Below are 23,566 nucleotides of genomic sequence, written 5' to 3' on the forward strand. Positions count from 1 at the left end.
TTTTTATATATGAATAATCAATGTACATATATATAATATATCACATGATATTTATTTAATCAAAAACTATATTCAATATTTATTATAACTTTTTAATTGTATATATTATTATAATTTCTAATTAGTATAATTGTTTATAATATATTTGATTTTATCAGATTATCATTTTATTGTTGATAATTAATTATAATTATATTTTTCTAATCTATATCACATATCTAATTTGTAATTATATTATTATTTATTTATTTAATTATATATTTTAATGTATTTAATATTGTATATTTATTAATTGAATTTGATCTTTTAGATAGGGGACATCACAACCTCACTTACTGATTAGCTTCTAAGGTCAATGATGTATTTCTTCCCTTCACTCTCAATAGAGTGTATTCTTTTTCCAGTTATTGTTGTGATGAGCCAACCTCTGTCGAAGAGGGCATTGTACTCCCTGTCTAGAGTAATGAACACAAAGTCAAGAAAAACTTACTGTGTTCCCACAATCTCTTTTTGTGCCATGAGTGTCCCGCGTGGCTTTATGCCATGTTGATTTGCTCCTACTAAATGGAATGTTCGCGACCAAAGTGTCACTTTGCCTAGTGCCTTCCATGTTTCTTTTGGGAACACATGTAGTCTCAATCCTCCATCTATGATGGTTTTGGTGTGTCCCATGATCTCCATTTCTACTACAGCAGGGATCCTTCCTACCCCAACTGTGAGTAACATTGGTTCCATCAAATTCAGGTCCTCAAGCATTTCTCCTCATGCCACTATCATTTATGTCCTTGTCCTCCCCCTAGTCGCCCTTGGTGACTTCATGTTGGAGATTAATAATTTCAATTGTGGTAATGTTTCCAATAGGTTTTTTATTCGTACTAGTGCAGTGGCCTACAACATTTGTTTTATTATGTTGGCCTCAAATGCTAACCAAGTCAAGGTACCTGTGATCTCCACAGTTTCACTATGTTCTTTTCCCATCGCCATCTGCATTTCCGTTTTTGGCTCCCTTCAACCATTCCTGCTTTGTGTGTGGACCAAGGTACGTCGCTTTCTTGGTTTAGGATCTAGTAATTACTAAAGCTTCCTCCAATGGATTTGTTACTATTATAAGGCTCACAACTTTCCCTTTAGGGTAATCAACATCTTTATGGTTCCTCGAACCACACCATCTGCATAACATACTTCCACTACTTTGATTGCTTTGACATTATCGTGCAAAGTGGGCCCATTCACTACATTGCCTATACTGTATCATCAGCCACCCCTTCGCGACGTACTCAATGTAGCTTTGTGGTGTATTGTTGTTGTTGTTGCCTCCGTGCCTACTGTTTTGGTAACCCCCTAGGGAAGCATTCAAGGTGATGACTCTTGGCTATGTGGTAGGTGGGGTGGCCTGTTCAACTATTAGATGTACTTGGGTACTCTTTACTTTTAAATTGGATAGGCACTATTTGAGTGTCCAAGTACTTGACAGATGTCACAAAACAATCTTTTCGGATAGTTGGCTCTTGTATGGCCTTCATTCTTGCACTCAATACACCATATTGCCTTGTTTTCCATTGTCTCTTTTTCACCCTTATTTCCTTCATCATGCTTAGCATGTCCTTATGGAGTGCTTGGATTGTTCGTGACTCGCTACCGTTGTCACCATCCGAGCTATCATCATCACTTATCCTCTTTTTGCCTTGCAATGTCTTGTTCTCATTTTCAATATCCATTGCCTTATTACACACCTCTATGTAGAAGGATGGTACTACCTTCATCTTCTTTCTGATAAATGGTGTTAATCCCTCTAAGAACCATCTCTTCTTTTGACCATCTTTTGGTTGGCTTTCCAATTTGTCAATTAGCTCCTTCAACCTACAATGGTAGGCCTCGATTGTCTTATTCTTCTCTTGAATACAACATCATCGTCATCGAAAAGTAGCCCAAATTCTGCTTCAAAGGCTTTTTTTAAATCCTTCCATGTTGCCTTCTCTCCCACTAGAAAGTATGTATAATAATCAATTGCTATGCCCCTAAGGCTGGCAGGAAATGCTTTCAACCAATAGTCCTCATCCTCTTGCCTTCTTGCTTCCCAAATGGTCACACACATTTTATAATGGTGTGAAGGATCTTTTGATCCGTCACCACTAAATTTGGATAGTCTTTGTTTATCTAGGATGTTTGACATTTGCCATGTACCATAAGTGTCATGTCCCCTTTTCAAATAATTAAAAAATAATAATCTTTGCTAAGACAGGCAGGCCCAAGAAAGTGAAGTTTCGGAAAAAGGGAGTTAATCTTTGGAAACCGTTGGACTAATAAATGATAATTATTATTAAAATATGTTTCATTAACCTCTCTTGGACGTGAGTTACAGTTATGCCCTTTTTAAAGAGGTTTGGAGGCATTTTGGGGGGGATTCCAGAACTTGATTTTGCTCATTCTTTGTTATTCTTCAGAGGCTGCCAAACCTGTGGAGAAGGAGACCCAAGAACGGGAGTTTGCAGGTTTCCAGGGAGACCCAAGAACGGGAGTTTGCAGGTTTCCAGGAAGGCTAAGGACGGGAGTTTGAAGCCATTCCATGTGCATGCTCATACAGAGTTTGCCTTTGTGCTGAACAGTGCAGATTTGTGAGTTTTCGGGTGTGTTTTTGTATGAGTTTGGTATTTACAGTTGAGTATTTCATATCAGTTTGGGTTGCTGCTGTATATCAGACTTTTAAATGTTAAAATAGAGCTGAATATATATATTGGGACGTGATTAAACTTCTGAGATAGATTATTAGTGTTTTTGTGGTGTTTCCGGGCATATTTTGTGCTATTTCGGGAGCCCGATGAGCATAGTTTTGGTCCTACATTTTCGAGCTGTTGTGTAAAGGCTATATGGATCTGGAAATGTCAATTTGTAGGCTGTTATGCTGCTGAAAGTTCTGTAAAAATGTCCACTTTCAGATTTATTAATAATTGGTGAAGCTGTGAAGCTTTTGGCACAATTTCTGGCATACCCGATTTGGGGTTTCTTGAGAAATTTGGAGGATCTTTGTGATATTAGTTGTTTGATCTTAAAGATCTAATTAAAGGTTGGAAATATCCTGTAAAATCAGAAAAGGGACATTTCAGTGGTATCAGAGCCATGATCTTGCCAGCCTGAGGGTTTGTAGAACTTGCATGTCAGTTTTGACAACTACCCAGATTTTGCATGTCATAATTTATGGTTGCATGTTTCTTCTAATCAGATGCATGTTAAAATTTATGGTTACATTCTACTTCTAATCATTTTCATGTTAGTTCTTGGTGAATTTGGTGGTTGTAGAAGTTTGCATTTCAGTTTTGACAAGTACCCAGATCTTGCATGTCAGTTTTGACAACTACCCAGATCTTGCATGTCATAATTTGGTGGTTGCATGTTGCTTCTAATTAGTTTCATGTCAAAATCTATGGTTTCATGCTACTTCTAATCATTTGCATGTTAGTTCTTGATGAATTTGGTGGTTGTAGAAGTTTGCATGTCAATTTTGACAACTACCCAGATCTTGCATGTCAGTTCTGACAACTACCCAGATCTTGCATGTCATAATTTGGTGGTTGCATGTTGCTTCTAATCAATTGCATGTCCAAATCTATGGTTGCATGCTACTTCTAATCATTTGCATGTTAGTTCTTGGTGTTTGAAGAAGTTATATCCTATTGGGGTTACACTCTACTTTATCCAGAATGGACAGGTATAGTACAGAGTCTCAGAGGAAACGATCTTGGACAACTGATAGCCAGAGTCAAAACAGTAGAAAGGATGGTTATTTAGACATTCAAGATAAACTTATGAAAATAAGCCATGACATGTCTAAACAGTTGGTTGAGCACCACCGCATAAATGACATGTTATCTGACCCAGCTAAGGTGGATAAGTTGACTGGATTTCTATTTGGCAGATTTTCTCACAGGACAGATGAAACAATTCCCAAGAACTTGCATGAGGAGTTTGAGAAACTAGCTGATAGCCAGGTAGAGGTCTTAGATTCTACTCTGCCACAGGAGGTGGTGGGAAAGGATATCACACAGATTGATAGCAACAGTCAACTTGATACTCAAATTGAGACAATTGTTTACAGGTCGTCAAAGGGTGATGCCACAGGTATTCAAGATGGTATAGTTACAACAGGCAGTGACTACAGTGTAGTGTGTTCAGATGATGATTATGAGGATGTTATTGTGCAAGATGGTGAGATACCTGGTAGAGATGAGCAGACATTGAGCATTCATGACTTTGCTGAGAAAGAGTACCAGACACAGTTAGATGCTTCATCACATGAGGTTGAGGCTGGTAGTACTTCACATGATTTGTCCAGCCAGCGGAAGGTGAACCAAGATATTATTGTGACTTCATTATCTCATCATGACAAGTATGTAGAGTTAGTTGGTATTGGTCATATTACTCAGGTGAGGAGTTTGCTTGAGTTACCAGTTGATTCTAGTTTACGGATATGGACTCGAGATTGTTATATTGGCATTTGGGATTCAGTTGACTGGAGATCTTTAACACTTTTTGGTAGCAGTGTTTGTTTGGGTGCTATCATGGATTTGATTAGCAGATTACACAGTGTTGTCTTTTCTTGTGCCAATATCTTGTTTGATGTTGGTATTAGTTTTTGTACACCAATGTTGGGCTTTGTTAATATATCCAGTCGACCATACTTGCTGGAATGTGTTGATGATATTTCATATTTGGCAGTGTGTATAGATGAGTCCCAGGATCATATTGGCATTGATGACATCCAAGAGGATGCAGTGGGCAGTTTTGAAGACTTAGTTTCCTTGGGTACAGAGGAGTTGGACAGCAATGCTAATGTTTTTGATACTCCGTATGTTGATATGAGCTTTAGATTTGATTCACAGGATATGGATGGTAATACTCTAGAGACTAGTAACTTTGAGGACACTCCTTCAGACAGTGCATCAGAGGAGGTTTGTAGGAGACAGTCAAGCCAGTGCCATCATGTGTCTAATCAGTTGAGAGTTAGTGACCAAGACATTGCTATCACTTGCCAACATTTTGATGCTGCTAGTCAGTTATTAGCAGTTTATGGATGGGGTTCTCCTACTAGTGATGAGCAGGAAGGAAGTTATCTTTCCTTGACAGAGATCCACTCTTTATGGGAGGCTATTCGGATTTTGAGACAGAATTATATGCAGTTGGTAGCTGACAGAGATTATCTTATGGAGTGGGGTAGTACAACATATGATGCATTGTTGGCCAAGGAAGATGAGGTGAGTGAGCTTACTGAGCAGCTTGAGGTGACTTCTGAGATTCTTGAGAGTACACAGTTGGCTTTCAAGGAGTCACAGTTTCATTTGGCTAAGGTGACCATGGAGTTAGAGCGACTACAGTCTTTATCTGATTCTATACAGTCACAAGCTATGGTGTTTGGTGATTCGAGGATGTCCATGGCTGAGATTGTCAGAGACAGTGGAGATGGGGATGCATCCATCCTTGATACTAACATTGGCATATCAGGTTCATTCCCACTAGAGTCAGGTTTAGTTGAGTTGGGTATTGTAGCAGATTATTGTATGCCTGACAGGGTGGTGGCCTCTAGTACTGAAGGCACAGAGACTAGAGATGTATCAAAGGTCATGTGTGATGTTGGTGAGTCGACAGTTGGCATGGTTCCTGCTAGTAATACTACTCCCTTGGTGATATCTTTGGAGGTAGTAGTCAGTTCCAACATGGTTGATGATCAATTGCAGTTAGTTTCATCTGGATTACAGTCTGAGCCACTGACTGAGATTGGCGCATTCTATCGGCATTACACTGTGAGGTACGCTCATCAATTTACCTTTGATGACCATGTTGATGAGATTATGATACAGAGATGTACCTTGGTTCCTAGTGCTTATCATCAGTTATGGAATAGTTTGATGCCTCGAGATGAGAGTTGTGATGGGCATGACATGGCGACAGGTTCTGTAGTTGATAGCTTGATAATACATGACTTAGAGCAGGAGTTTTGGAGTGATGCTTCAGCAAGTGTTGTTATTGATTCTACTCCTTTGGCTATGACATCTCCTGACTTAGCTAGTGATCAGTCACAGTGGGTTGTATCACTTGTTCATGGTGAGCTATTGACTAAGGTTGGTTTTTTTAATCAACATTATATTGCAGGGTATGTACATCAGTTAACAATTGATCCTTATGCTAAGGAGTTGATGGCAGGAAAATTTGGTTTGGGTTCCATTTCTTGTTGTTTATCTTGTGATGGCTTTTCACCATCAGGGGTGCATGGGAGTTATGGTTATGAGACAGTGGCCAATGATCTACAGAGTTGTGTTGACTGCAGGAGTTGTACAGTGTGTGGATTCTCCATACTTGGTATAGTTTCATTTGAGAGCATTCACCATTGTTGCAGAGTTGGATTGTACATTCCATATAGGCCAGTGGAATGCATTGATGGTATTTACTATGTTGGTAGTCCACTTTACTTGGGTTTTGATATTCTAAGAGTTTGTGTCTCATGGGTTTTTGACTATGGTAATGGTGATTTTGGAGTTTGGTTGAGCTATAATTTCCAGTTTGATTATGGATTCCTCTTGGTCATATTGCAGAGGATCTTGCAGGAGTCTGTGTTAATTGGTAGTAGTATAGTTCATGACTACATTTGGGATCCAGGAGGATTGATTGGTTTATTGTTCAGCCATTGCTTGAGGACAAGCAATTTTTGGGAGGGAAGGACTTGTCATGTCCCCTTTTCAAATAATTAAAAAATAATAATCTTTGCTAAGACAGGCAGGCCCAAGAAAGTGAAGTTTCGGAAAAAGGGAGTTAATCTTTGGAAACCGTTGGACTAATAAATGATAATTATTATTAAAATATGTTTCATTAACCTCTCTTGGACGTGAGTTACAGTTATGCCCTTTTTAAAGAGGTTTGGAGGCATTTTGGGGGGGATTCCAGAACTTGATTTTGCTCATTCTTTGTTATTCTTCAGAGGCTGCCAAACCTGTGGAGAAGGAGACCCAAGAACGGGAGTTTGCAGGTTTCCAGGGAGACCCAAGAACGGGAGTTTGCAGGTTTCCAGGAAGGCTAAGGACGGGAGTTTGAAGCCATTCCATGTGCATGCTCATACAGAGTTTGCCTTTGTGCTGAACAGTGCAGATTTGTGAGTTTTCGGGTGTGTTTTTGTATGAGTTTGGTATTTACAGTTGAGTATTTCATATCAGTTTGGGTTGCTGCTGTATATCAGACTTTTAAATGTTAAAATAGAGCTGAATATATATATTGGGACGTGATTAAACTTCTGAGATAGATTATTAGTGTTTTTGTGGTGTTTCCGGGCATATTTTGTGCTATTTCGGGAGCCCGATGAGCATAGTTTTGGTCCTACATTTTCGAGCTGTTGTGTAAAGGCTATATGGATCTGGAAATGTCAATTTGTAGGCTGTTATGCTGCTGAAAGTTCTGTAAAAATGTCCACTTTCAGATTTATTAATAATTGGTGAAGCTGTGAAGCTTTTGGCACAATTTCTGGCATACCCGATTTGGGGTTTCTTGAGAAATTTGGAGGATCTTTGTGATATTAGTTGTTTGATCTTAAAGATCTAATTAAAGGTTGGAAATATCCTGTAAAATCAGAAAAGGGACATTTCAATAAGTGTCGTGCACATTATTTCACTTGGGTGGGTTGGTTCCTCCTCCGCGTCCATGTGTGTTTATGGTACCTTCAACTACCACATGTGAGTCTTCTACCCCTCCACCTTTTTCATCCATTTCTCGGTTATCTTCTTCATAGTTGTGTCTATATTCTCTTCTCCCAAGTTTATAGTTCTGTTCTCCCTATCCTTGTGTCTGATCTAGCAAGGCTCTCTATACTCCATAAGGTGTTCTCGAAGAGGTCAGCCGCATCCCCTTCGAGTTATTTTTCATCATCTCCTTCCTCTAATTGCACAGATTATGATAGAAGATTACTGCAGAAGGGTAATTCTCCTATACTATCTCCCCTCTCATAAGGTGTCGATGTTTGGATGTTCTATCTTGGTGGTAGGGCAGAAATAGCTTTCAATCTCATGTTGCAATTATTGTCGCCCTCGTCTTTGTTCTTCAATTCTAAGTGATTGTTGTAGGGTTGTTGCTACTTCCTTCTTCTATCTTTGTTTGGCAAAAGGAGCATTACTTTTTGGGATTACCAAGGCTATGATGTTTGTTGGCACCTCTAGGTTCCTCCTCCCTCTAGTTCCTTTCTTTGTACCGTTGTTTATTTTGTCTACGTCATTCTCTTTCCGCTTCATCTCAATGTCTTCCAACTTCGACTAATGTGCGTGCCAATAGTCAAAAAAGGCTTCTCAAGAGATCATACATTGCTTCATTCATTGTGAGTTTGGCACATACTGAACTAAAGGGGAGAGCCCTCTACGCTACCTCCCGTCACAAGTACTCGTTTATCCTTGTGTCCCATGCTTGAATGAGGTCTTATGTTAACTGATCCTCCCTAGTTACTTCCTCCTCCTCGATGCCTCTATTGGTTATCACTACTTGCTGGTCAAAAGTATAGCTCATTATGCCTCCATCCTTCCAACTGCAACATTTCCAACTTCCACGTTCAAACTTTAGACAATGGTGCCAAAAATGTTATATGCCAAATGGGTACTAGATGTAACCATATATCCATCTACCTATGCACTAATGTCTACATCATGAATTGTTAATTATAAAACTACAATAACGGAGAATTACACATTATTTTTAATGGTAGAATAATATTTTCAATTCTAATACCAGAATATTCTGCAATGGATCCCCCAAAAGATGCCCCAAATTCCTTACACATAGTGCTCACAATTGGTTAAGAATATGAATTGACACAACCCTTTAGTACAACTAGTTTAGTACAACAACTACTTTATTACAACCCAAACAAAATAAGAGCTATTATTATTCACCTATAGTAACATTAAGAGGACTACCTAATGGTTCTCCCATGGTAGTATCATGTAAGAGAATGGAATGAATCCTTAGGTTTGACCAAGGAGAGTGGACAGCCCAATGTATGGTTTTAGATAAGCCATCTACTCATGAGCAAGAAGAGCATGTAGATATTCGCCCCATTTTAAGAAAACAGGAGGTTTTTGGAAGACATACCCCAAGTCTCCTTCCAAAAAGAGGCTTTGAGCATTCCATAGAACTAGAAAAAGGAGCAAAGCCTATAGTAACAACTCCTTATAGACATCCTCGCAGATTTGAGGATGAAATTGAGAAAAAAAATTTAAAAACTATTAGAAATGGGTCGAATTCAGCCAAGTAGTAGTCCCTTCACATCCTGAGTAGTACTAGTCAAGAAGAAAGATAGAACCATGAGGACGTGTATAGATTATAGAGCCTTCAATAAGAAAACCATTAAGAAGCGGTATCCTATTCCAAGGATAGATGAATTAATGGACGAACTACATGGGGCCCGTTGTTTTTCCAGAATTGACTTGAGGTCAAGATACCATCAAATCAGAATGAAGAAAGAGGATGTACCAGAAACAACTTTTAGATATCATTACGGACATTGTGAATTCTGAGTCCTTCCATTTAGCCTCACCAATGCTCTAGCAATTCTAATCATACACAAACCATATGTTCAAGAAACAGTTAAGAAAATTCTTCCTTGTACTCGTTGATGACATACACATCTATAGTAAAACATGGGACGAGCATATCTGACATATTGAAGAAGTCTTACATATTTTAGAAATAGAGTCAAATCTCAAAATGTAAATTTGGGTTAGAAGAAATACTCTAATTGGGGCGTAAAATCAAACCAGGAGTGTAGATGAAAAGATCAAAGTCATCAAAGTTAAAAAGTCAAAACTTAAAACCCTAACTCAACTCAAAGGATTTATGGGTTTATATAGTTAATATAGGTGTTTTGCAAAAAGGATTCTACAAGATTGTTGCTCCCCTCACTAATTGGACAAAAAAAGGAGACTTCACATGGAATGAAAGGGCACAACAAGCCTTTGAACGACTTAAGCAAACCATAAGTGGTCCTAGCAATTCTAGATTGCACAATGCCATTTAAGTTCCAATGTGATGCATTAGAAGAAGATATTGGAGTGATTCTCATGCAAAACAAACATCCCATAACATTTAAGAGTCAAAAACTCACGAAAGCGGAGAAATGCTATTCCATGTATGATAAAAAAAAAAGGTTGTACCTTAGCCAAATTCCGATAGTGTCTAGTTTAGGTGACATTTATCGTCAAGTCTAATCATGAACCAAAAGGGATTTTAATGCCCAATGATAGAAATAGGTAAGTAAGATCCAAGGCTATGATTTTGATATAGACTATGTCCAAAGGGTCTATAACAAGGCTCCATACAACCTATCTAAACGCCCTCAGCTCAACATCATGAACAACATTTCAAGAGTGGAAAAGAGATATAATCAACAAATACGACAAATACGTCAAAAACCCCACCAAATGAAATCTTACAGGGAAGAATGCCCAATGGTGAATTCGAAGTGTGGGAAGATGTCATCCTATATAACAAAAAGTATTCTTTACTCCACAATCAAAAGTGAAATGCAAGCTTTTGAAGTACCATGACAACCCTCTATCCAACCATCAAGGGTACTACAAAACATACAAACAATTAGAGAAAAATAATTAGGAAAGAAATTAAAGAACGATATTAAGAAATATGTACCGAAATGCATGATATGCCAACAAAATAGGATAGAGTAGACACAAACTGTCGTATTACTACAACCTTTACCCATTCCCAATCAAAAATGGGAAAGCATTCCATTGGACTTCATAGAAAATTTACTTGGGATTCATGGAAACGACAACGTTTATGTGATAGTGGATAGGCTTAATTGTCTATTGTTTATTATCATTGTATTATCCTTTATTTTATATTTTGATATTGTTAATACGAATATATTTTATATTAAAGATAATGTTGTAATATATTTTATATTTAAGATTATGTTACAACATTACTATATTAATACTTTATTATATTCTTCCATCGATATATTAATATTAATTTAATGATGAATTATATCATAATTTATTGTTACTTATTTGTTCCTCAATTTATTTATATTATTTATTATAATTCTTATTCTTAGAAAGGAGACATTAAATGAAACTTGGTAGCAACATCAGAATTTGACTACTTGTGGAAAATATCTCCCAATTACAAAAAAGAGTGCATTTTGTGAAATGAATAAATGAAACATCAATTCATACAAGAAAAACAAACCAGCAAGCAGCAAAAGGTCAACCAGTCCATTTATCATTCAAACATCAACCATTAAAGCATAAATCATGTGAGCATCAATTGTCAAAGAAACAAGAATACCATAAACAATCAATTCAGATAACATGAGGATTTCATCCAATCAACATTCATTCAATCATTGAATCAATCAATCAATCAGCATAATAACATCAATCATTGAATGATGATCAATTAATCGAACAATCATACAAACCTCAATCATCCAAATATCAATCAGTCAAAAAACAATTCTAAAGTTCCCTTCTCGCACCTGGTCAGGTGTGCTTTTTATTAGCCTATTCCCAAGTTCTTGTGGCCTATTTTGACGCAGCACCCATTAGGTTGGAGGGTCTGAATACAGACTATCCAGCCAGGATGCTAAAAAATCTCAGTGAAAGCTCAACACAACACAAGATTTGACAGGAAATCAACTTCTTTATTCATAAACAATTGATTACATGCAACGTGTCGGGTTGTAAGGCCTTCCCAGTTATGACCAAATACAAAAGCAATTACAATAACAGTTTTGCAAGATCTCACAAGATCCAAACAAACCCTAGCTAGCCCAAATCTGTAACACCACGGCCATCTGGTAGAAAACCTCAAGAAAGATCTAAACTTGTGCTTGCAGGCCACCAAGCAACCTTCTTGTTTTACCAAGCCCACTCAACTACTAGCTCTGCTAAACTTTGCTCCTCCCAGCTATTCCTCTCTAGCTGATTCCTCCTTCCTCTGACTCTCGTTGCCTACAAAACTACCCCAAACCCTTCTTTTATACTTACAAGGCCACAAGTCGACCTACTACAAATAGAAATTCTAGAACTCAACAAACACAGTATGCCTTAAGTGGGCTTACAACCATCATTAAATACACATAGGACAAAGAACCAAGACCAAAAATAGGTCCCCACACATCCCACAATTGATCCACATCACAATCAAATATAACACAAATTAAATGCGCCAATCAACTAGCCAAACAATCAAGAACATCTAGTTGATGAACCAAGTCACCGAGCATCAGCAACAACAACCACCGAGCATGTTGAGCATACACCATGCACTACCAAGCATAACTCATCCACCAAGTTGCACGTTCATAGAGCATGAGTTCCACAGAGTAGAACACCAACCAAGCACCACCAAGATCACTAAGCCCATTCAGTCACTTTTTTCGTCGATGAAACCACATCTTCAAACCGAGAACTACCACTTAAGTGACCGAGCATCACCAACCTTCAACCGAGTTCACCAACTCCAAGGTCAAAAGACACTCCAACATTCAGGATTGCCAACTATCCCAAGATGCTCCTACATCAGACACCCCAAGTGCAAAACAATGTTCTCACTAACTGGATGAACATCTTCTGGAATTCAACACACAAACCCTGAATTGATTCTTCACATACATGTCTTCCAAGTCCTCAACTTGTACACTCTTTCCTCTGTTTCAGTTCTGGAAACCCTTTCCTACAATTGTCAACTTCACATCATTCCTTTCCACATCTGTCCTCGGTGTGCCACAAGTCTATTTTCCACGCTAATCTCTACCCCTTTGAGAATCCTTCAACTCAACTTGCCTACCAAAACCCAAGTTCCTCCTATAGAGTTCTGCATCCTGCAAAGGAATCAGGGAAACTTTTCTGCCACCCTTCTCAAAAGTAAATATATTCTTGACACAATCATTTACAACCTTACAATCATACTGCCAAGGTCTAACAAGTAATATGTGACAACTACTCATGTCCACAATATCACAAAACACTTGATCCACATACTACCCAATCTACAAATTAACAAGACACTACTCCTTCACTTCCAAAGCATGTTCATCTTGCAACCAACTAATCCTACAAGGACAAGGATGTCTCACTCTCTTCAAACCAAATTTTTGAATCATCTCCTAAACAACCAAGTTATTGTTAGGAATAAGATGTCTCAACCTTGGATAATTCCTATTCTTATTATTTGTTTTGTAAATGTATTTTTTGCAAATAATGTAATTAAGTGTGAGTGTACATGTCTAGTTGGCATGTTGATGTCACTCCACTTGCATGTGTCAACATCTTGAATTATGATGGATTCCTATGACGCGTAAGAGCTATCTTTGGAATATTTAATTGTGTAAGGAGATCATGAATAAAAACAATTATGACGGATTCTTATGACATACAAGAACTATCTTTGAAATATTTTATTGTGTGTAAGGTGATCATGACTAAAAATGGTTATGACGGATTCTTATGACGCGTAAAACTATCTTTGGAAGATTTAATTGTGTGTAAGAAATCATAACTAAAACAGTTATGACGGATTCCTATGACGCGTAACAGCTATCTTTGGAAGATGCCCGAATAATGGAAAGTGCATTATATAAGCACTTTGAGGGTTGTAGATATTTGAGGAGTGTGAGTAGTGTATTGTTGGTTGCTACTGAATAAGGCTTCCATGTCCTGAAAGAGCTTGCACTGTAAATGTGTTGCAACCTTTGAGTTGAAGATAATACGTTGTGCAAGTTTTGGAGTGGTGGGGTTGTTTTACTGAAAGGTTTTTCCCCACAAGCATATCTCTGTGTTTGTGTTTTCTTTCTCTCTCTGTTTTCTATATTCATGGTCGATTGCAATATTGTTGTTCTGACGAAAGTGAATCTGAAATTGTAAGGATTTAAAATAATTTGCACAATACTTTCCTTAAGCGATTAGTGTAGGAAGTTGTTTCTGCACCTGAGTTTCCTTACAAGTGGTATCAGAGCTCGATCAACTTTTGATCCTAGTTGTTGGGTAGGGTTTTTTGAGCTAATCTCAAGTTTGAGTGGGAGTTTTGTGTAGAGCGTTCTGAATCTTATTTGCAGATTGAGATGGCTAGCTCATCATACGGAAAAATGGAGGTGGAGAAATTTAATGGCAGTAATTTTGAGTTGTGGAAACTCAAGATGGAAGACTTGCTTGAAGATCGTGATCTATAGAAGGTGACTTCACTTGATGTGAGACCCACAACAATATCTCAAGCAGATTGGGATCTCAAGGATCGGAAAGCTAAGGGTCTCATTAGACTCTACCTAGTTGATTCAGTTCTCCTGAATGTTCTTGATGAGAAGACCGCAAACAGTTTGTGGACACGGCTTGGGTCTGTGTATCAGGCCAAATCTCTGGTCGACAAGTTGTTCCTCACGAAGAAGTTGTATTCTCTAAGAATGGAGGAAGAAGGATCTGTTATGGATCATCTAAATGCTTTTAATTTACTGATTGCATAGTTGACATCATTTGGTGTCAAGATAGAGGAGGATCGATGTATGACCCTGTTATGTTCCTTGCCCGATTCATGGGACCATCTTGTGATGGCTCTTGGGAGTACTTTAGTCACTTTCAGAATGGATAATGTGGTGTCTTCGTTGTTATCTGAGGAGACAAGGAGAAAGTCATCAGATTCGACTAAGGAAGCTCTTGTTGTTCGCGGTAGATCCAATGACAGAGGCAAGCAAAATGACAACAAGTATGGAAAGTGTAGATCCAAATCCCATGGAAAATCAAAGACTCCTGGAAAGTCCAAGGCAAAATGCTGGAATTGTGATAAGACTGGGCATTTTCGTAAAGACTGTAAAGAGCCAAAGAAGAAGAAGGCCTCAAATTCAGTTTCAGAAAAATCTCAAGATGGTGATGCTTTCATTGTAGCCTTGGCAGCACATGCATCTGATGATGTGTGGTTGATAGACTCGGGTGCTTCTTTCCACATGACCTCTCATGAAAGCTAGTTCTCAAAGTATGAAGTTTTCAATGGTGGAAAGGTGTACTTGGGTGATGATTCTCACCTAAAGATAGTTGGACGAGGACGAGTCGCTATTAGATTTCCTAGATGGACAAGTAAAGGGGATCAATGGGGTAATGCACATCCCTGGTTTGGGACGAAACCTATTATCTATAAGTATGTTGAATGATGTAGGTGTGCAAGTTGTTTTTTCTAAAGATGGATGTAAAATGATGAGAGGAGCTATGGTGCTTGCTAAGGGTACTCGGAGAGGTACTTTGTCTCAGCTTGATGCATGCATTTCTCAATGCAATAGTTCTTCTGCTTCAAAGAAGAGAGCAGCTATCACTTCATCTCCACCATCTAAACGAGCAGTAAAGAAGACTGTAGTTATTGGTTCTAATGGCAGTGCAGCATGTGTACCTAAAGATGCAAACACATTGGAAGGCAAGCTTCCTGCAGAAAGGACAATGCTATGGCATATGAGATTTGGCCACATTGGTGAGACCCTGAAGAACAAGAACCTTGTTGAGGGGTTAAATGATTGTAATCTCGAGTTCGACTTCTGCGAACATTGGGTCTATGGTAAACAAAATCGTGTTCAGTTTTACTCTAGTTCTCACAAATCTTCTGATGTTTTGGAGCTTATTCATTCTAATGTATTTGGTCCTGTAAAAGTTCCTTCAATCTCCAAGTTTATATTTTTTGTATCTTTTATAGATGATTATAGTAGAAGGACGTGGATTTATTTCTTGAAAAGTAAGACACAAGTCTTTAGTCGATTTAAGGAATTTATAGTCTTTGTAGAGAATCAGACTAGTAAGAAGATTAAGTGTGTGAGAACTAACAATGGTGGTGAGTTTTGCTCAACAGAGTTCGAACAGTTCTGTCAAGAACAAGATATCGAGAGGCATAAGACAACTCCTTATACCCCACAACAAAATGGAGTTGCAGAAAGAATGAACAGGACATTGATGGAGAAGGCTAGGAGTATGCTTAGTGAAGCTGGTCTTGAACAAAAGTTTTGGGCTGAAGTTGTGGCCACTGCTTGCATTCTAGTTAACAAATCTCCTACATCAACTCTTGTTGATAAGACACCCATGGAGGTGTGGTCTGGTAAGAAGCCTTCAATTAGACATCTTCGTGTTTTTGGTTGTGAAGCTTATGCACATGTTCCAAAGGAGAAAAGATCTAAGTTGGAAAACAAAGTTGTCAAATGTATTTTTATCAAATACAATGTTGGTATGAAAGGATACAAGCTTTGGAAACCTGTGACTAGTAAGGTGTTGTATAGCAGAAATGTTATTTTTGGAGAGCTAACATCTTCTCCTATTGTGTTAGAACCAGATGAAAAAGAAAAGAAAGAAGATATTGTGCAGTTGCCTCCTACCCTTGAGAAAACTGAACAGAAAGACCATGTTGGGTCTAATGATGAGGAGAGCTCTAGTAGCTCTGATAGTTCAGAAGAAGAGGAAGAACAACCTCAACCTCAGCCCTTGAGGAGATCCACGAGAGTAAGAAAGCACCCAGAAAGGTTTGGTTATTCTATGTTAGATTCCAGTTGTGCTTTTGCTTTGATTACTAACACTGATGAGCCTAGATCTGTGAAAGAGGCTTTGGATATGGAAGATGCAAGTTCCTGGATTGAGGCCATGGATGATGAGATGGCTTCATTGGATAAAAACAAAACTTGGGACCTTGTACCTTTGCCTAAAGGACGAAAATCTGTTGGTAGCAAATGGGTGTTCAAGAAGAAATTTTGTGCAGATGACAGTGTTGAAAAGTACAAAACTAGATTGGTTGTGAAGGGGTATTCACATGTAGAGGGAATAGATTATAGTGAAATATTCTCTCCTATTGCAAAGTTGACATCCATTAGATTTCAATTATCTCTTGATGCATCATATGATTTAGAGATAGAACAGATGGATGTAAAGATAGCTTTCCTTCATGGTGATTTGGAGGAAGAGATTTATATGTCATAGTCTGAGCACTACATTCTTAAAGGTAAAGAATCTTTTATTTGCAGATTAAAGAAGTCTTTGTATAAATAGTCTCCTAGGATGTGTTACGTTAAGTTTGATGCCTTTGTGTTGTCAATTGGATTTGTAAGATCAAAATTAGATCATTGTGTTTACTTCAAAGTTGAAAATGATCGCCTTCTTATTGTTGCATTATATGTTGATGATATGTTGCTATTTGAGAAGGGTAAGGGTATGATTTCTGATTTTAAATCTCAGTTATCAGCACAGTTTGAGATGAAAGATCTTGGGGCAGCAAGGTACATCTTGGGTATGGAAATCAATAGAGATAGATCTAACAGAAAACTTTGGTTGAGTCTAAGTAAGTATTTGAAGTCTATGTTGGAAAGGTTCAGCATGGCAGATTGTAGACCATTGTGTGTTCCTGTTTCTATGGGAACAAAGTTATCTGTAGATGATTGTCCAAAATCTCCTAGTGAGGTGGAGGACATAAGTAGAGTACCTTATGCTAGTGCAGTTGGCAGTCTTATGTATGCTATGGTCTGTACTAGACCAGACATTACCCAAGCAGTGGGAGTTCTGAGCTAGTTTATGGCTAATCCTGGACGGGTACATTGGGATGCAGTTAAGCGAGTATTCAGATATTTGAGGGGTACATCAGATTACTCCATTTGTTATCATGGTAACTCTTCTGGAGCTCCGCATTCAGTTTGTATTCATGGGTTTGTGGATTCAAATTGGGCAGGTGATATTGACAGCAGGAGATCCACCAGTGCTTATGTATTCACTATGTTTGGTGGTGCCATCAATTGGATGAGTAAGTGACAACCTGTGGTTGCTTTGTCCACTACAGAAGCTGAGTACATGGCTGCTACTCATGCTTGTAAGGAACCCATTTGGCTTAGGAGATCAAGTTCTGATATTGGTGTTGATGCAAGACAGATTACTATATGTTGTGATAGTCAGAGTGCTATTTGCCTAGCAAAGAATCCAACTTTCCATGCCAGAACGAAGCACATTGATGTGTAGTTTCACTTTGTGAGAGATATGGTGGAAGATGGAAAGGTAAATTTGGAGAAGGTAGATACTATAAAGAATGTTGCAGATGCATTAACAAAACCAGTGGGCACAGAGAAGTTCAAATAGTGTTCGGAGTCTATGGTCCTTTCGGCCTATAGCAGTTAGTACTTGTTATGTTCCTGTTGCTCTTACAAGGTGTTCGACAAGTGGGAGAATGTTAGGAATAAGGTGTCTCAACCTTGGATAATTCCTATTCTTATTATTTGTTTTGTAAATGTATTTTTTGCAAATAATGTAATTAAGTGTGAGTGTACATGTCTAGTTGGCATGTTGATGTGTCACTCCACTTGCATGTGTCGGCATCTTGAATTATGACGGATTCCTATGACGCATAAGAGCTATCTTTGGAATATTTAATTGTGTAAGGAGATCATGACTAAAAACGGTTATGACGGATTCCTATGACGCGTAAGAACTGTCTTTGGAATATCTAATTGTGTGTGAGGAGATCATGACTAAAAACGGTTATGACAAATTCCTATGACGCATAAGAACTATCTTTGGAAGATTTAATTGTGTGTAAGGAAATCATGACTGAAACGGTTATGACGAATTCCTATAACACGTAAGAGCTATCTTTGGAAGATGCCCTAATAATGGAAAGCACATTATATAAGCACTTTGAGGGTTGTAGATAGTTGAGGAGGTGTGTGAGTAGTGTATTGTTGGTTGCTACTGGATAAGTCTTCCATGTACTGAAAGCGCTTGCACTGTAAGTGTGTTGTAACCTTTGAGTTGAAGATAATACATTGTGCAGGTTTTGGAGGGGTGGGGTTGTTTTACCGAAAGGTTTTTCCCCACCAGCATATCTCTGTGTTTGTGTTTTCTTTCTCTATCTCTTTTCTATATTCATGGTTGATTGCAATATTGTTGTTCTACTGAAAGTGAATCTGAAATCATAAGGATTTAAAAGAATTTCCACAATACTTTCCTTAAGAAATTAGTGCAAGAAGTTGTTTCTGCACCTGAGTTTCCTTACAGTTATTAGTACTTCCACTATCCACAATCACATTCCAGCATTTACCTCCAGACTTGCATCGAGTCCTAAACAAATTTCTCCTTTAACAAGATTCCAACATGTTCTTACCGAGCAATACTTGTCAAACCAGCAAGTTCTCCTCCACCTCAGGTTCATAACCAAGTCCGCACTCTCATCCACCACAACAATTCCTCTATCACCGACCTTCCTATCAGCATTGGAACATTCAAATGATCGATGTCCTTCTTCACATCTTACAACCAACACTTGATCCACATACTGCCCAATCTACAAATTAACACTACTTCACTTCCAAAGCATGTTCATCTTGCAACCAACTAATCCTATAAGGACAAGGATGTCTCCCTCTCTTCAAACCAAGTTTTTGACCCATCTTCTCAACAACCAAGTTATCAGTAGTTCCACTATCCACAATCAAATTCCAACATTTATCTCCATACTTACATCAAGTCCTGAACAAATTCCTCCTCTAACAAGGTTCCAACACCTTCTTACCAAGCAGTACTCATCGAACCAGCAAGTTCTCCTCCACCTCAGGTTCATCATCGAGTCCACACTCTAATTCACCACAGCAGTTCTTCTATCACCGAGTTTCCTGTCAGCATTGGGACATTCAAACGATCAATGTCCTTCTCCACATCTGTAACAAGTACCTTTAAATCCGCCTCTACCTGTTCTTCTCCTCAGTTCAAGAGGGTTTGGTTCATCTTCAACAATTGGCTTATCCTTCACGGAATGTTCCTGCTTCTCCTTCCCTCGAGAATTACCTTGATGTCTTCTCTTCAACTTATCTTCTGCCTTCAAGGCATACTGCTAAGCATTCTCAACCAAATCAATTTTCAACATGCCAATCTCATCCTGAATGTTGAATCTCAAACCATTAATATACCTAGCCACCTTTTCCTTAGAAAGTTCTCTATGTCTTGATAGAATTGTTAACTTGTAAAACTCCTCAGTATAATCCTTCACAGTCATATCCTTTTTTTCAAATTCTACAACCTATTAAACAACTCAAGTTCATAATCAACAGGAATGAACTTAACCTTCAATTTTGTCACCATCAATCTCCACCGAGTGATCTTCATTTCATCTTCCTCTTTTCTATCTTGCTGCAATTATTTCCACCATAAAGCAGCATGTCCTTTCAACTTAGTCTGTGCCAACCTCACTTTAAGCGAATCTTCAATATCTTCCAACTCAAAGTAATCTTCCAACTCACCAATCCAATCAATCAAGTCCTTGGGATTCAAAGAACCTAATGCTTCAATTTCAACCGAGCTCTAGATCTATCCAGTCAACCAATTATGTCTTCGACAGAAATGTCCATTTGATCGATTTTGTCTTCTCCACTAGATCCAGCTGCCTCAAAGTCTTCAGCAGCTTTCTTATAACTATCTTTTGTACCCAAGTTCCTCAGTACACCAATTATAGTCCTCATGATCTCAAAGACCATATCATTCTTCATCAACTCCATCTCAGATCTGAAATCTGATTTAACCTTCTTTGAAATCTTAGTTTCCAACGCATCACAGAGATCTACAATCACCCTAGGGTCCAATCTTCTCGGAGGCATCTTCCAAGATCTTTGAAACCCTCTGCAACAAATCCTACCCAAGCACCTTGTGAGAAACCTGAGTTGTTTGCAAGTTAGATCACAACCTACCACCTCACACAAACAACAAAGAAGGGTTTCACGAGTCCAAGAACACGGATCTACAATAAGAATCGCACGGGATCTCTACAACCACACTCTGACAATCACCAACCAGGTCAAACCTTAGCTCTGATTCCACCTGACGTAGCACCCATTAGGTTGGAGGGTCTGAAAACAAACTATCCAGCCAAGCTGCTAAACAATCTCAGCGGAAGCTCAACACAACACAAGATTTGATAAGAAATCAACTTCTTTATTCATAAACAACTAATTGCATGCAATGTGTTGGGCTGTAAGGCCTTCCCGGTTCCAACCAAATACAAAAGCAATTACAGTAACAGTTCTACAAGATCTCACAAGATCCAAACAAACCCTAGCTAGCCTAGATCTGTAACACCACAGTCATTTGGTAGAAAACCTCAAGAAAGATCTAAACTTGTGCTCGAAAGCAACCAAGCAACCTTCTTGTTTTCCCAAGCCCACTTAGCTACTAGCTCTACTAAACTTCACTCCTCCCTGCTATTCCTCTCTAACTGATTCCTCCTTCCTCTAACTCCCACTACCTACAACACTACCCCAAATCCTTCTTTTATACTTGCATAGCCACAAGTTGGTTTGTTACAAATAGAAACTTCTAGAACTCAACAAACAAAATATGCCTTAAGTCAGCTTACAACCATCATTAAATTCTCATAGGAGCCATTAAATTCTCATAGGAGAAAAAATCACGACCAAAAATAGGTCCCCACACAACCCACGATTGATACATGTCACTACCAAATACAACACAAATTAAATACACCAATCGGCTGGCCAAAACATTTGGTCAATGAACCAAGCCACCGAGCATCAGTAACGACAACAACCAAGCACGTCGAGCATACACCGAGCACTGCCAAGCATAACTCATCCACCAAGTTGTGCGTTCACCAAGCATGAGTTCCACCGAGTAGAACACCAACCGAGCACCACCAAGATTCCCAAGCCCATTCAAACACCGAGTTTGTCAGTGAAACCACATCTTCAAATCAAGAACTATAACTTAAGTGACTGAGCATCACCAACCTTCAACTAAGTTCACCAACTCCAAGGTCAAAAGACACTGCAACATATAGGATTGCCAACTACCCCAGGATGCTCCTGCATCATATTTAGAGTTAAATAGAGGACTTGTAGCTCTCTAGAGAGCTCAAACTTAGGGTTTCAATGTGTTTCAACAGTATTTCTATTTTTAGTGTCATTTTGGTCAGTTGACCTTGATTTCAGTCTTCTCTTTGTTTTTGTGTAAAGCATTCTTAATTTCAATGTCATGGCAAGGTCTTTATGTTATCAATTAAGTGTTCAAAAAAGTGACTTTTGTTGAATAACTTAAGTGATTAATATCTGATAATGTATGTATCACAGAAAGACACCTAGTTGGAGAAACATAAGTTGTGTTTTAAAAGTCATTTGGGGATCTTTCTTCAAGCAATATTGTATTTGAACATTCAAATTTGTCCCAATTTCTCCCTTGAAGTCTATATAATGTTTATTTTAATTTTTGAAACATGGTGAGATATTGTTGATATGAAGTTGTGGAGCACTTTTGGATATTGTTAAGCACAAAAATCCTCTACATAGATCTTATTTAGGTGGGGCAATATCAAGTCTAGGCGGCTATTGGAGCAATATATGATGAAAAAAAACTTATATAAGGTCTTTTGATTTGGATATTCAGCTTTTGATGTTCAAGTTTGGTAAGATCTGGTATTTTCCTCAGTGCTGGCCATACAAATGTCAATCCATGGGAACCCTTAATTATGCTCCTAAGTGTTTCCTTTTGATAAGCAAAAAAATCGAAATATAATATGTGCGCTTTGGTTTGTATTTATTATTAGTTCCTACCGCAGGCAGGAAACTATAGCATTCAATGCACTTTTATTTTTTAATTTGTTTGTCCAATTAGAACACTTTATTATTCAATTACTTTTTGTGTTATAAAATTCTCATATTTATTGGATTTAAAATAATTCAACACAATATATTTATTGACAGTTTGAGTGGTTGTTTTGTGCTACAGTATGGAGTGCAACTTTTTCCTTTATTTGTTTCCCCAATCAAAACAATTTATTATTCAATTACTTTTTGCAGCTATAAAGTTTTCATCTATATTATATTTGAAATAATTCATAAAAATATATTTATTGACAAATTGACTTCTTGTTTTGTAGGGCTTTGAATTATTTATATACAAAATGTAACAAACTATTTTAGAGACTTTATACATTTTACTATTGCATAAAATTCATATTATTTTCTTCTATCCAGAGGAACTAGACACTTTGCATCCTTGTTTCTAGCCAAAGTCACCCCTTTGGAAGGTAGCACCCAGCTTCAGCAAGCCACATAGGCTATAAGGGATGCGAAATAGTGTGACGGAAATTTAAACTCCTCTATTACAGGTGAAATTAGGGCGGTCAAATATGAGTCATCTCCCCTAGTTGTCTCATCACAGATCAAAATGCACGATGAAACTAGTGGTATTTCTTACAAGAACTCGTTAGTTACGCCAGAAAGTTATTTCCCTTCACAAGTCTTGGTTATAACTAAACTAAAGCATGACCCAGAGTATTGTGTGAAACAATTGTGACCCCGAAGAGATTAGAAAACTGCATTCAAAACATCAGATGTGGCTACGCAAATTTTGACGCGCAACTTTTACAAACATTAGAATTCTTGGGCTATTACCTTCATTGTTTTAGTTTCTGATGGATCTTCTAATTCAGGAGGAAAAGAGTTCTATCGTAACGTCCTATCCGACAACTTGGAAATGAAATTTCAAGGGCAAACAACTTTGAATAAAACAGAATGAGAGAG

The 23,566-nt window shown here is 38.1% G+C and overlaps 1 protein-coding gene across 1 annotated transcript in view; it reads right to left on the reverse strand.

The window, feature by feature from the left end:
* Nucleotides 1-23,566, reverse strand: part of LOC149545095 (putative adenylate kinase 6, chloroplastic) — a 191,005-nt gene that overhangs the window by 166,938 nt on the left and 501 nt on the right. The gene's annotated exons all lie outside the window — the stretch shown is intronic.

This window comes from Cupressus sempervirens, chromosome 8 (genome assembly GCF_028749045.1).
Source record: "Cupressus sempervirens isolate cs-2001-9-10 chromosome 8, ASM2874904v1, whole genome shotgun sequence".
NCBI classification, from domain to species: domain Eukaryota; kingdom Viridiplantae; phylum Streptophyta; class Pinopsida; order Cupressales; family Cupressaceae; genus Cupressus; species Cupressus sempervirens.